A 14316-nucleotide genomic window follows, 5' to 3' on the forward strand; every position below is an offset into this window, starting at 1 on the left:
CCTAATATAGGTTATGTTCGTAGGTTTGTCTAACACATTTTCTGCTATAGGTATAGACTTTCAATGCTATATGCAATCGCTGTGTGTGTGTTTGGGGGGGTTAGTGGCGGCAAACATGGTGCTGAGATTTACATCAGTGACCAAAGTCTTCCTTGGCTTGTAATGACATATTCCAAGAATTTTGTTCTGGTCCTTTTCTCAGTTTGGTGGTACACCTGGGTTTATGATTGCAGAAACAGAGGGCTCAGGGATAGAGAGGGCTTTATTAATCACAACGCAGAAATGCACTACATTTTAAAGATATTACAGTGTATTTATTTATTTATTTATTTAAGTGCTTCTATAGCGCAGGACTCGACCCCCGTAGGGGTATCTCCGCGATTGGTTCACCAAATGTGTATCAAAACAGAGCTTTAGGAAGGCATGTGAGATTATGCTGTCCAAAACAGATATGTCTTGAATGTTCTCCTAAATTTGAGATAATTGGTAGTTTGTCTCAGGCCAATGGGAAGTTTGTTCTAAAGGGTAGGGCCCATATAAGATAGAGCTCGACCGCCCTGCCTTACTTTCCTAACCGGAGGAATCTGTAGCAATAGTTGGCCGCTGGAACGAAGGAAACGTCCAGGATTGTAGATGTTACATTTTTCAGCCAAATATTGAGGGCCTGAGCCAAACAAACTTTTATGTACAACACAGCAGATCTTGAACTTAACCCATTGACGAATGGGCAGCCAATGGAGTCTTTCCAGGAGGGGGCGAGAGGGTGTTCTAGGCGGGACATTTAAGATCAATCTCGCCGCGGTGTTTTGGGCCACTTGCAGTCTGCTGAGTACCTCTTCATTAGCAGATAAGAAGAGGCCATTACAGTAATCTAGCTATGGCGCTTTCATAGGTATATAACCCAATGGGAGGATTATAACCTGCACACCGCAAGTACAACTTTTATCAACTTTCATCAATTAGTTTTCTCGTGGAGCTACCCTGTTGCAGGAGTATATTAAGACTGATTTTTGAAGATTTGTATTGTTAATGGTATTTGCAAAATGTATCTGTGTAAAAAATTTACAAGCATAATAATTATTGCAAGAGACAGCAACCATCTTTTTGGGCTGGTGAAAAGCGCACCTTTTTTCATGCGGCAGTTCATGTTCTCATGTTTTTGTTTGCTTGCATAGTTATACCATTACAACACATCCGCATTTTACTGACACAACTTTTCTTTATTAGTATTTTAATTTACATTTTAGAATATAAGCACTGGATAGAGCTCAGAAACATGTGATCTATTCACATACTTTTCGTTAATGAAATTTTGCAATATACGACTCAAAATACATCTACGTCTGTCATAGAAGAGCAATAATACTTTCAATTATGCAGTACAATTTGTTTAAATTCTAACTCATGGTTCAACTACATGTTGTCCTGAGGTATGTTATCTGGACAGAGCATACATTTCTACCAAGGACCCAGCTTTACCGTATGGTTTAGGTAGAGATTGCTATGGTGGTCTGCTGTCATCCTTGCTTTCTAATTTGAGCAGGTATGCATCCCATTCAGTGCACCTTTGAAACACAGACCCATTTTTTATCAAGATATCCAAGGCCATTATCATCGACCTTACAATTGACTCATTTCTTCTTGCCATCTAAACAAAGATGCTCATCCACATTCTTCCATCCCATCGCTATTTGTAGTTCTGCCAATAGCATATCCATATCAGCATATTTACACTATGTCGCATCCCGCTTTGGTCTCAGAAAAAGTAGCAACAGGGATATGCTTCACAGACAATACTTACAGCACTCTGTGGTGAGATTAAAATAATTAAAAGGCTCTTTATTTTTAAGAACAAAACTATAATTAATGCTCACACGATTGGATTGTTAGGAAAATAAGCATGTATTTGCAATGTGTTAATCTGACGGTAGGGAACATACCTATGACTGGGCCAATTTTAGAGGTTACCAATTTTAGGATCTACTTCTAACGTTCTTTAATGATAATTTTGTCTAAACACACATACAAAAACATAGGTACATTTGGAACTTACTCATTGTGGACAAAATGCACGAGTCACAAGGTGGAGTAACAAGACAGTGCAAGTTACATACCTGAATCAGGCTTTACAGCAGACATTTCTTTTCTTTTTTTGATAATCAAATGTATTCAAATTTGAGGTAACATAAAAATACAAAAACAGTATGAAAGTGCACAATGTATCTAGTCCATCAACAGCAGATAACAGGAGACCCGGCCTAAATGTAAGGCCCTAAAACAAACCACCTTTTGCAAAAACAATGTAGCGATATGGGAGAAAAATAAGCCCAGAACTCAAAACAGTAGATTGAGCCATTTGCCCCAAACCCTTTCAAATTTTTCAGGACATCCCGGGGCCTCAAAGAGGGGTTCCTCCTGGGCCGCGCACCAGTCCACTCCTCGTCGCCACTTACGTATGGTAGGGGGTTTGGCCTGTGTCCAAGCTGCTGTGATATCTCGCTTGGCCACTGTCACCGCAGTGCCCAAGAAGCGTTTATCGGCTCTAGAGCCGTCCAGGCCATCAAATACTCTCAGGAGAAAGCATAAGGGATAATGAAGGACCTGCCACCCCAGAGTCTGTGTGAGCTCTGATTCCACACCCAATCAGAATGGAGCGAGACCAGGGCACAGCCAGACCGTGTGGTAAAAATCGGCTGGGACGTGGCCACATCGTGTACACTCTGTGAAGGGGTGTAGTCCCGCACTGTGTAAGCATGCGGGGTGAGGTATGCCGTGTGAAGGTAATAAAGTTGGATGAGGCGTAGCTTAGAGGAGATAGTCAAGAGTTTTGGGAGCCATAAGGGCATCTCGCCAGTCTGCTTCCTCTAGGGGGCCCAGCCAACCCTCCCAGCGGGTTCGCAGCGAGTCTAAGGTAGTAGGGTCATTGTTCACAAGGGAGCAGTAGATCCACAACACCCACCCCTCTACCCAGGTTTCCCATCATGACCTGGGCTTCCAGCGCACTAAACTCAGAGAGTGAGGTGCCTGGTGAAATATGTGTAGTGAGGGCGTGAAATAGCTGCAGGTATTTGTAAAACTGGGTGGCGTGAAGGGAGTAGCTGCAGGTCGGAAAATGCCCTGACGTGGTCTCCCAACCATATGTCCCCGAGGAGTAAAATCCCGACCAGATCCCACTGCTGAAAGCCCTGAAGGGCTGATGCCTCACACCGCCATATACCGTACCACAGGGCCTCTTGTCCTATCTCGTATAGTGCAGAGCAGAGCGTCAAGCCGTTAGGACTGCCCTAGTGATGAGTGGAATAGTTTGTTGAATGGGGGCACCATGCAAGTAGGCTTGGATTTGTGGGCATTCCATAGTTCTAAGCTCAGTTGGATAAGCCAGGTCAGACCAGCCTCCAGCAAACCAGCTGTGGACGACAATGAGGCTAGTGGCCAAGTAGTATAGGTGAAAGTTGGTCACACCCATGCCACCGTCAAAGGGAGGTATCCAGCGCGAGCCAAGGCCATGCGCGGTCTTCGGCCTCCCCATAAGAACCTGGTAATTACCACATCAAACTCTCAGAACCAACTACCCAGGAGGTGAAAGGTGGTATTTTGAAGAATATATAAAAAACAGGGCCGATCATCATCTTAAAAAGAACCCCTCGTCCAAGGGGTTTGAGTGGGAGGGATTGCCAACGCTTAAGGTCGGCTTTGGATTTCGTGACGAGGGGTGTCAGGTTGAAAGCCTATTCCAGCTCTGGAAGAAGGGTCACCCAGATCCTTAAATGATTGCCTCCGTATGGGGATGTTAGATTGTCAGTTGAAGGAGGCTCTCGAGGGATGGAGGGGGATCAGAGTGGACTTCCCCGGGTTGAGCCGCAGGTCCGAGACGGTCTCAAAAGCTTAAAGCACCTCCCGACAGCATGGCCCGAAATCTCCAGGTTGGCCACGAAAAGGAGGACAGTGTCCGCATATAGGGCATTGTTATCGACCTGATGCAGGTCCCAGGACCACCCTCAGATTTAGGAATCATTACGTATGAGGCAAATCATGGGCTCCAATCCCAGCGTGAATACGAGCAGCGAGAGAGGGCACCCCTGAGGGTGCCTCATTGGATGGAAAACGCCTCCGAGAAGGCACCGTTGGTCAGGCCTCTTGCTTTCGGGTTAGAGTACAGGACATGGATGAGGCGCCAAAAATGGGGGCGAATCCCATCGTGATGTGAACGTCCTCTAAGTAACTCCAGTCAACTGTATCAAAGGCCTTCTCAAAATCAATGAGAAGCAGAGCCAGGTACGGAGTGAGTAGGTGGCAATGGGCCATGGCAAGGTGAAGGCGCCGCATGCAGTGCTGAGTTCCGCAGGCAGGCAGGAAGCCACATTGATCCGGGTGGATCAATTGATGTAACAAGGGATGAAGACGTTGAGCCAGGGCAGTGGCATACATTTTCATTTTGGTGTTAATGAGAGAAATCGGGTGGTAGTCCACCCAGGAGAGAGAAGGTGGCTGGATTTTTGGAATGACCACGTCAGTCTCCGAGGGGAAGGAGCCCGTCTCGACCACATGTTGGAAGAGGTCGACCAGGTGGGGGACCAGTAAGTCTCGGTACGTCACACAGTATTCCTGCGAGAAGCCTTCTGGCCATGGTGTCTTCCCAGAGTGCACTACGGAGATCGCTCCATGTATCTCTTCAGGGGTAAAGGGAAGGTTGAGGTCCGTCGAGTGGGTCTGAGCAAGGCAGGGGAGCTGGGCCTCCGCTCATTCCAGCAAGTCGACCAATGAGGCCCTAGAGGATCGAGCTGAGTAGAGCTAGGCATAGTAACCCGCGAAGGCTTGGGCAATAGCCCGCTGAGTACAGTGATGGTTTCCCGTGGCGCCACAGATTTCAGGGATAATTCTGTTAGCCTTGCGGTAGGAGACCAAATTGTGCAGCAGCTTACCATTTTTGTCACCCCACCTGTAGACACGGGCCACGGAGGAGCACCACAGCATCTTAGCAGAGTCCAGGGAGATCTGACGGATCTTGTCATGGATCATCGTGAGCTGTCTAGCGGGGTTGGCATCATCGGTGTCACCAAGGGTCAACTCCAGCCACGTGACCTGCACCTCAAGGCGGGTCAGGCGAGCAGTCTGCACTGCCTGTTTCATGTGAACCAGACCTCTGGCCACGCCACACAAGGTAGCCTTGCCGCCCTCCCACAGTGTGCCTGGGGAAGGGACCAAGCCCTTGTTGGCAAGAAAGTAGTGCCTCAAATCTACTGCAAATGCAAAACAACAGTTGATGGACAGAATGCAGAACAATGTCATACATTCACCCCAGTACAGAGATCTGGGCCTAAATCCATCGTTTTTTTGCACTCCACACCACCACAGTTCAGACATGGCCATATGCAAATCAGCCTGGACCCTGTGCCTCATGGGAACAGTCCAGCCCGAACTGCCAAGCCAGGTCTTTCCTGGACCGGAATCAAGCATCCTAGGACCGGTTTCTGGCTATCAGCCGTCTTCAGCCAGGATAGCTTGACTCCAGTGGTGTGGAGAGCAAGGGACTCACATCTGAGCATAACCATCACACTCGGGGTGACAAATGCAAAACAACAGTTGATGGACAGAATGCAGAACAATGTCATACATTCACCCCAGTACAGAGATCTGGGCCTAAATCCATCGTTTTTTGCACTCCACACCACCCCAGTTCAGACATGGCCATATGCAAATCAGCCTTGACCCTGTGCCTCATGGGAACAGTCCAGCCCGAACTGCCAAGCCATGTCTTTCTTGGACCGGAATCAAGCATCCTAGGACCGGTTTCTGGCTATCAGCCGTCTTCAGCCAGGATAGCTTGACTCCAGTGGTGTGGAGAGCATGGGACTCACGTCTGAGAATACCCATCCCACTCGGGGTGACAAATGCAAAACAGTTGATGGACAGAATGCAGAACAATGTCATACATTCACCCCAGTACAGAGATCTGGGCCTAAATCCATCGTTTTTTTGGACTCCACACCACCCCAGTTCAGACATGGCCATATGCAAATCAGCCTTGACCCTGTGCCTCATGGGAACAGTCCAGCCCGAACTGCCAAGCCATGTCTTTCCTGGACCGGAATCAAGCATCCTAGAACCGGTTTCTGGCTATCAGCCGTCTTCAGCCAGGATAGCTTGACTCCAGTGGTGTGGAGAACATGGGACTCACGTCTGAGCATACCCATCCCACTCGGGGTGACAAATGCAAAACAACAGTTGATGGACAGAATGCAGAACATTGTCATACATTCACCCCAGTACAGAGATCTGGGCCTAAATTCATCGTTTTTTTGCACTCCACACCACCCCAGTTCAGACACGGCCATATGCAAATCAGCCTTGACCCTGTGCCTCATGGGAACAGTCCAGCCCGAACTGCCAAGCCATGTCTTCCCTGGACCGGAATCAAGCATCCTAGGACCGGTTTCTGGCTATCAGCCGTCTTCAGCCAGGATAGCTTGACTCCAGCTGCAAGCGCGTCTTTGATCTCTGTGTCTTGCAGGAAACACACGTTCAACCGCCAAACCGTACGCACCCCATCAGTGGGGCCTCCCAAGCGAAGGGAAATGGTGGAGTGGTCTGTGATTCCACGGGGGAGAATAGAGACATCAGAGACCTGTTGGCAGTCGGTGGCCGGGAGGAGGTTCAAATCAATGCAGGAGTGGGTGTGGTGGGCCGCAGAAGTGTGAGTGTACTGCTTCCCACGGGTGTGCCAGATCCTCCAGGTGTCACACAGACCAAGGGCAGTTGACCAGTCCAGCAGCCATTTAGAACAGGCTAGGCGTGATGGGGAGGGGTCACCGGTTGTATCAAGGGATGGATGCATAACTGCGTTGAAGTCGCCCCAATTACCGTCTGACACTGGGGCAGGGGGAGATTACCTCAGTAAAATGGTGGAGAGAAGAGGGAAGCGTGGCTGGAGGGATGTATGTTGATAGCAGTTAGAGGACTTGTCCTTTAAGCCTACCGGACAGGGCCACATAGCGGCCTTGCGTGTCTGGGGTGAAGGGAAGACCCTTCCGGGTCAGTATAGCCACCCCGAGAGCCTCGTGTGAAACCGGAGTGCCAGTCCCTGTCGAACCCATAGGGGGCAAGAAAAGAGCAGTGGGTTCCCAAGAGGTGTGTCTCTTGAAGATGGAGTACATTGGGCGCTTGGCGTTGGGCGCTCTTAAGGACTGCTGCGCGTTTGATATGATCTAGCAAGCCATTTACATTCCACGACACGACGTGGAGGGATCTACCACGAGTGGGCATCTGAAGAGCAGTTGGTGCGGGGATAAGAAGGACTGGGGGACGTGGCTCCCAGGCAAGGCAGCACATTGCAACTAGGATAAAAGATGTGGCTTGTACAGGGTGATTTGTCCTCTGTTGATGGTGTGTGCATGTGGTGAGCTGTCATTAAAAACAGAAAACAACAATTCAAACAGAGCAGAAACAAAGAGAGTCCGGAGGGCAACGCCCACCCCCACCCCAAACTCACCCAACACCCCCCACTCTATACTTCCGAAATTGAAGCATCTGTCGCCCTGAAAAGTAACAAATGAACAATAACAATAACAGAGTAAAGCTAAAAAGTTTAGCAGGGCAGTTTGTGGCAATGATGGACCCCTCCATGCAGACGGATGTAATAGTGTCATCAGCTACTTAACTGCAAAAGTAACCAAAGAGTTCTGTCCCAAATCCAGTCCCCTGGGCCTCCACTAATCAGATTTCCGTATCTTCGCCGGATCCATGGAGTGCTGGACTTCTAGATAGGTCGGAGTCTGATAAGACGGGGCGGAGTGTCCCAGACGGGTCGGGTCATGGCTGAAGTCTATCAGAGAATTGGCTCGGCTGTGGTCATCAAGAGCCAGAGGAACCTCAAAGGAGACCAGCAGTTGGGACCCAGCGCCTGGTGAGCATGAGGGCCACTTCCGGTCCCCCCTCCTGTGGGACCGATTGTGCCTCCACTGCGGCTTGGGAGGAGATGAGTGTGACCGTGGGGATGTCGATGAGAAGGGGGGGAAGGGGGTCGGGTCCGTAGTGGACGCTTCTCTGTGAGCCAGGTCCAGGCCGCCTGCGGGGTATCAAAGAAGATTTTTTACCTTGAAAGACAACTCTGAGACAGGCCAGAAAGAAAAGACCATATCGCAGTCCCAAGTTGTGGAGCTTTTGTTTGACGTCCGTGCAGGTTCCACGTTGGGCTGTACTTCTCTTGTGTAGTCTGGGAAGACCATTATAGTATAGTTTTGGTTTTTCAGGGTCCGTGGGCCCACGCCTCCTGAAGGATCGTATCCCTGTCCCGGAAATTGAGGATCCTAATGATGAGGGGATGAGATGGCGCCTCGGGAGGAGGCATGGCTGCCAGGAAGCAGTGGGCGCGCTCAATGATGGACCACATAGAGAAAGCATCCTTGTGTAACCACAACTTCACCCAAGTCTCCACATAGGTGTCCACCCGCCCCTGCTCGACTCCCTCAGGGAAACCTTTGAAGCGCAAATTGTTCCGTCGGGAGCGGTTTTCAGCATCTTCAGCCCGCCGGTGTAACTCCGAGTTTCGAGTCTGTAGGTGAGCCACTTGGGTTTTCAACTGACTCCGCTCATCCTCAGCCGTGGAGAGGCGCAATTCAGCCTCCAAGGTTCTTGCTGTGGCATTGCTTGGTCCTGGTGCATAAGGGCCACGTTTACCCGTACCGCGCCAATCTTGCCCTCCACTGAGGCCTGAGAGGTGCTGATAGCCTGCAGGATGGTCGTCAGATTCTGGTCAGCGGTGGTGTATTGGTCCATCTTAGTTTGGGTCTGTGGGGCGGGGGTCTTTGGGGCGCAATCTCAACCCATCTCCGCTGTGAGCTCAGGAACCAAGCGTCCTGGGGGCAGGCTCAGGCTGATGGTCTCCAGCGGGAGGGATCCAATACTCACGCCGTCAATTCTCAGGCCCGGGCACCGAATGCACTCCCGCACCAGCCCCCCAGTCCTGAGGGATCAGTCGAATCATTCCAGAGACCTTGTCTCCCGATGACCGAGTCAGGGGGGACACCGCCTCCTCAACCTCGGAGTGGACGCTGCCAGGCTAGAGGGAGATGGGGGGCTTCTCCGCAGCTGAATGAGTGTGGCCGGTTCTGCCCAGGAGATGGAGGCGGCCTTCAGGTCAGAGCCAGGCGAAACCAGGTGACCGGTCAGCGGGGTCGGGCCGGGCCCTGGAGATGGGGTCCTCAGGTGGCCAGTTCATGAACGAAGGAAGGACCGGCACCGGGGACCCCACACCGCTCGATGGGTGCAGCCGATAGTGGCTGCTTGTTACAAGCCTGCAGGTGCTCCAGGGCCAGGGCATCGGGCTGAGAGCCGCTAAGGGGGCCCACCACCGGGACTCCACGCCGCCTAACAGTCAACTCTTGTGGGCACAGAGCTGGAGTGGGGGCTGGGAAAGGGAGGCGCCCCCGGCACAGGGGAAGAGTGATGCTGCAGGCCAGACCCCAAGCCCCAGAGGGTCACAGCATGGAGCGGGGGTGTGGATACAAGGATAGAACTGAAAGCCCCCGCACCCCCAGTCACAGGAGCGGACAGGCACCCACCTCCCTGTGAAGTTGTAGATCCGCGATGCCGACTAGGCACGGGGAGAGCAGTCTGTCGCCCTGGACCAAGTCTCACAGGCAACTTCAACAGCACTCCCCCGGTACTGATGGGAGGGCACCGGAGGCACAGCGGCTCCAGAAGGTGTGACAGGGCTTTCCGTGGGCTCCAGCAGGGTGGGAGAACCTCGCAATCCAGGCGAGCCGGCCGTCAGGCCCCAAAGCACCAGCAGGCCCAGAAGCTCCAAGGGGTGCTTCAGGGCCAGTTAGTGAACCGGAGCAGCCACGGGGGCCAAATCTCTTGATTGCCTTCAGGGAGGGGCGGAGTCCGGTCGATGAAGCTGCAGCAGCAGCCCAGACAGCTGTTAGGAGCAAAGCCAGCCGGGACAGCAATTACAGGGGGGGGGGGTCAGGCCTACAGGTAGGCCTCAGAGGCAGCCACAGTGGCCCATGAACATCAGAGGCATCCAGGACCCTCCGTGGCGGCTAGACGAGCCCCAGGGCACAGGCAGCGGGCCACTCATGGGAAAAAACTCAGGCATTCGGACTCCGCCACCTGATCTGGTGGCCGATGTGCCTCTCAGTCGTCCGCGCCCCCAAGATCACACCGCCGGCGCCGTGAGTCTTAGCCGGTGTTATCTGCAGGTGGGTCAGGCAGGGGGAATCCGCGCCAGAGATCCACAGCGGAGGAGCTGGTAGTCCGCCACACCAGCAGCGTGGAATATGCAGAGGGGACCCAGTCAGATCACCAAGGTCCACGAGTCCCACCGAGTAGGCCGCAACGCCAGGCACCAGGGGAGCTTCAGGGGACAGCCACTGCCATTTTATGGTGAAGGTGCAATCGCTTCCAAGGCAGGAAAGTCGACTCTGCGGGAAGGCGGATTGACAGCAGACACAGTGCGGGCAGCGCAGGTCGAGGCGGAGGCCACAGCAGCAGATGAGAGAATAATTGGTGAGCTGATGCGATGGATCGTGGCGCTGATGATGGAGTGGTCCAGGGCACTCTTAGAGTGAGACCTCCATCCTGACGTGCCAAGCCACTCCCGCAGACATTTCTAATTTAGCTTCTTAGTATTTACACTCTAGGACCCTCATTATGAGCAGCCTGTTAAGATCCTCATTCATACACCCTCTTCCCCGGATTTACTATTATCGGGACATCTGGTCATTTTGGAAGGTGTGGGAATGCCCCAGTCACTTACCAGTAATCTTCATTACTAAGAGTCCTAGTCTTCCGCGCCACAGTCATGACATAATGAGCTTTAGCCTCCCACAGAAACTCCAAAAGCTAAAGTCAGCATACCAGCCTCCCAGCCACCCACTATGGCCAATGCCGTCATCCACCAATGACATAATAGGAATGGCCTCCCCACATAACATCCAGTAACCAAAGCCTCAATAAAGATGAAGCCCCACACAAAACAGGGCAGAAGGGATTGGAAGCTATACTGTGGCGAGGAAGACTAGTAGTAGTAGTAGTAGTAGTAGTATACTTGTAAAGCGCACAGCTAGAACTCAGAATAATGACGATTACAGGTAAGTAACCGGGGATTACCTCCTCATCCGTCTTCCTCGCCACAGTAATGACATAATGAGCTGATACCAAAGCAAGCATCAGCTTTGGGAAACATGCCAATAATGTAAACACCAAGAAGAGATATGCAACAGCCTGTTTAATCTACATAAGTCCATACTTACACAAACAGAGAAATCAATGCATACCGGCATGCAGCACAGAGGTAGCAAAAGACACAGAAGCACCACCCTGTCCTCCATGGATACGCCCTTAAAAGCAGCCCAAGGCACATCCACTGATCTCGTAGAACCTCCCTGAACTTGGTTCACCACCACCCTGTCCTGAGCCTCATAGGCCAACAAATTGCCTGCTTGATCCAGCGGCTAAGGGTAGAATTGGATGGCTTCAACCCATCCTGCATTGGAACAAATGTAACAAAGACTATCCACTTTAAAGAAGGACTCTATCAGGGCTGAGTAAACCAACAACGCCCTCTTCACATTCAAGAGATGTAAGAAGGACTGAGGATAAGGGAAAAAAAACAGGTAGCACCACCTCAGCAGACATGTGAAAGAAGGATGCCACCTTAGGAACAAAAGTGGGGTGAGTAATCGAGGATCCGTAAAAAAGGGCCAGACTTTAAAAAACATCCCAATTCACCAATCCGCTGGCTGAGGCAATCGCCACCAAGAACACCACCTTCAAAGTCAGGAACTTCAAGTCCACTGATTCGTGAGGTTCAAACGGACATCCCTGCAAGGCCTGCAAAACCGACTGCAAGTCACACGGAGGGGCAGACGGTATAGGCCTCAGCCATTTCAGAGCTAAGGATTTTAACAATTGAGACACCAGAGGCTTCAACCTATCAAAAAGAGGACACTTAAAAGCCCGAAGCACATCCCACTGAGCCCAAAGTGTAGAATGGGCCAAACCCAGTTCAAAGCCATTGGGTCAACATCATCAACAAGAAAATCCTTTCTCAAACACCAAGCAGATAAATTAGACCATTGCTTGGCATAAGAACGCGAAGTAGAAGGGCGCTGAATCAAACCTGACACTACCTGGGAACACCCCCTACTCATCAGAATACTCCGTTCAATAACCAAGCCTGAAGATGCATGGACTGGAAAACCAGGAGAGGAAGCGGGTGACCCACCAACGGATAGGGATGATAAGGAATCACCCAGCATGGTTGAATCGTCAACTTCAACAAGAGGGGAAACTAGGAGCTTCTCCGCCACCCAAGCACCACCAGAATCACCAAGACCCTGCAGGAACACTTCCCCCACTAAAGTCCTGAACTGGCCCCCAATGTAAGTTAGATGCTTCGTCGGGGTGAGACAGGACTCGATGAGATTCACCAAAAATCCATGATCCCACAACACCTTGCAGACTTCTATGATATGTTGCTCCGTCTTAAGAAAAGAAGAGGCAGAAATCAACAAATCATCCCAATAAGGGAAAATCATAATCCCCATACCATGCAAAACCCCAATCAGGGGTGCTACCTTAGTAAAGACTCTCAGAGAAGGACAAAGACCAAAAGCCAATACCTTGAATTGGTATTGGTGACCCAGAACATAGAAGAACAGAAACCGCTGCAATGTTAGATGGATCAGAACATGTAGATATGCATCTTGTAAGTCCAGGGACACCAGGAAATCCTCCTGAATGATGAAGGGAAGAATGAGTTGAAGAGACATCATTTTAAAAAGGACTTTGGGAAGGAAATGGTTCAGCCACTTCATATCCAGAACATGTTTGAGATCGCCTGAATGTATTTTTTCACTAGAAAAAGAGTAGAAAAACCATCCTCTCCTTCCTGCAAATGTGGCACTGGAATAATGGCACCTTTTTCCAAGAGAGTGTGAATTCCATCTAAGAGGGCCTGACATTTTGCTCCACCCAGAGGACAAGGCGTGACTCGAAAAACATAGGGGGGGGGGGGTGTTAAAGAAAACAATCCTGAAACCCTCTGCCACCACCTGAAGCACCCACTGGTCCATTACCGACTGCTGCCAGACCTGGGAAAGTAGAGGGAGATGTGACCACCCCACCCGGTTGCCCATCACTGCCATATAGTCAGGGTTTAGACATGGCTGAGGAACCGGGATTTGTCAGTGGGGAAGGGGTACCCCGGCCACGCCCCCTGCCATGAAAGGGCTGGTGTGATTTACCCTGGCATCCCGGACCAAAGACCCTCTTGTTACTAAAGAATTTAGGACGGCCAGCCTTTTCAGGGGTCAGCAGCTTGCAATACTTCACCGATTTCTTCACCGTGTCCTCCAAAGAAGGACCAAACAATTTTCCCCAGAAGAAGGGATTTTTATTAGCAATCTTTCTGGGCAGCATCAGCCTTGGATGACTGTAACCACATCTGGCATTTAGCTGCTATGGATGACTCAGCAGCACCCAAGGAGTTAAAAGAAATGTCCCACAAGAGCATGATCTGCTGCTCCATCACGGCCAAAGTAGGAGAGATGTCTTCCTCCTGGTCCATCAACGCCACCAGAGTTTGGAAGTCTTTGAGGAGGGATTGAATAGTGTAGGTCGAGTAGGCAGCAGTTCCTTTTATGTTATTGGTGGAAAGGAGGGATGGGAGGCTGGTATGCTGACTTTAACTTTTGGAGTTTCTATGGGAGGCTAAAGCTTATTATGTCATTACTGTGGCTAGGAAGACTGACGAGGAGGTAATAACTGTGATTACAAAGTTTTGGAGACTAACAAGCAGGAATCCCCATCGAAAGGCTCAGCGTGAAAAAACAAAACTTATAATTGAGATAAGTAATAACATATCTAGCCCATTGAAATGTATGGGCCACTCATAATAGAAGCTTTCTTTAGCCATGTACTTTTAACTGCTTTATATGCTTAAGAGTTTGTTTCTGCAGAGTTCCTTTAGTTTTATTTTCCTGTAAAATGATCCTCCTTTAGGCGTTTGTTGAATTCAGTAAGGATTATGATGGATCCTAAAGTTTAGTTAAAAAAGTTCTGTAGTTTAATCATCAGATATAGTATTTTCTTCTATAGCTGTCCTTGTACTATTTGCTCTTTTGCTGAGCTGAGGTTACATATCCTTGTTTGTGGACTGTATTTTCTTTGCATTGAGATGTTAGTAGGGGCATGAATTAGTGAAAGACCACAGCGGTTTTGATCTTGCTCACTGATTTCTCTTTTTCCTTTTCACCTACCATGAACAGTGACTGATGGGCTGCGCGGTCTTAGTTGTTTTTCATGCCGATT

At 50.2% G+C, this 14316-nt stretch overlaps 1 protein-coding gene across 1 annotated transcript in view; it reads right to left on the reverse strand.

Moving 5' to 3' along the window:
- The window catches only part of ADCY7 (adenylate cyclase 7), a 441560-nt gene that overhangs the window by 159177 nt on the left and 268067 nt on the right, over positions 1-14316 (reverse strand). The gene's annotated exons all lie outside the window — the stretch shown is intronic.

The sequence above is a fragment of the Lissotriton helveticus genome, chromosome 12 (assembly GCF_964261635.1).
Source record: "Lissotriton helveticus chromosome 12, aLisHel1.1, whole genome shotgun sequence".
NCBI classification, from domain to species: Eukaryota; Metazoa; Chordata; class Amphibia; order Caudata; family Salamandridae; genus Lissotriton; species Lissotriton helveticus.